At 39.7% G+C, this 406-nt stretch overlaps 1 protein-coding gene across 1 annotated transcript in view; it reads right to left on the bottom strand.

The window, feature by feature from the left end:
* The window catches only part of LOC104491997 (mitogen-activated protein kinase kinase kinase kinase 4-like), a 65,047-nt gene that overhangs the window by 45,524 nt on the left and 19,117 nt on the right, over window positions 1-406 (bottom strand). The window lies entirely within an intron of this gene.

Below are 406 nucleotides of genomic sequence, written 5' to 3'. Positions count from 1 at the left end.
AGAAGAAGCTGGCCCATACTTTTAAAGTTCTCTTCAAAAGTAACACGAGGGCAGCTTCTAAGGGATAATTTTGAACTGGTCCTGCTCTGCATTGCTGGAGATAAGGCATGCTAAAGTGGGACAGTTTTTTCCAAGTCACTATTTTGAAATGTATAGTCTGGCAATTTGACACTGTTTTCTATTTCAGGAGAGCTTTGATTAAAAATAGCACTCCTCAGGTCAGAAAATATCTGTCTATCAAGAAGTGATTATTATCATTGCATTTCCGCCCCCCACTCCCACCCTAGGCATTTGTGAGAAACTAACTTGCTATCTTTCCATTCAAACGTGCTTTGAGAATCATAGCTGAAAGAGGCGGTGGAATTTGCAACTATTATTGGAGTCAGCAATTTCATTTTAGGCACAA

Source organism: Buceros rhinoceros, unplaced genomic scaffold (genome assembly GCF_000710305.1).
Source record: "Buceros rhinoceros silvestris isolate BGI_N320 unplaced genomic scaffold, ASM71030v1 scaffold5184, whole genome shotgun sequence".
NCBI classification, from domain to species: Eukaryota; Metazoa; Chordata; class Aves; order Bucerotiformes; family Bucerotidae; genus Buceros; species Buceros rhinoceros.
The sequence above is the reverse complement of the archived record's forward strand: the minus strand, read 5'-3'. Positions and strand labels throughout refer to the sequence as shown.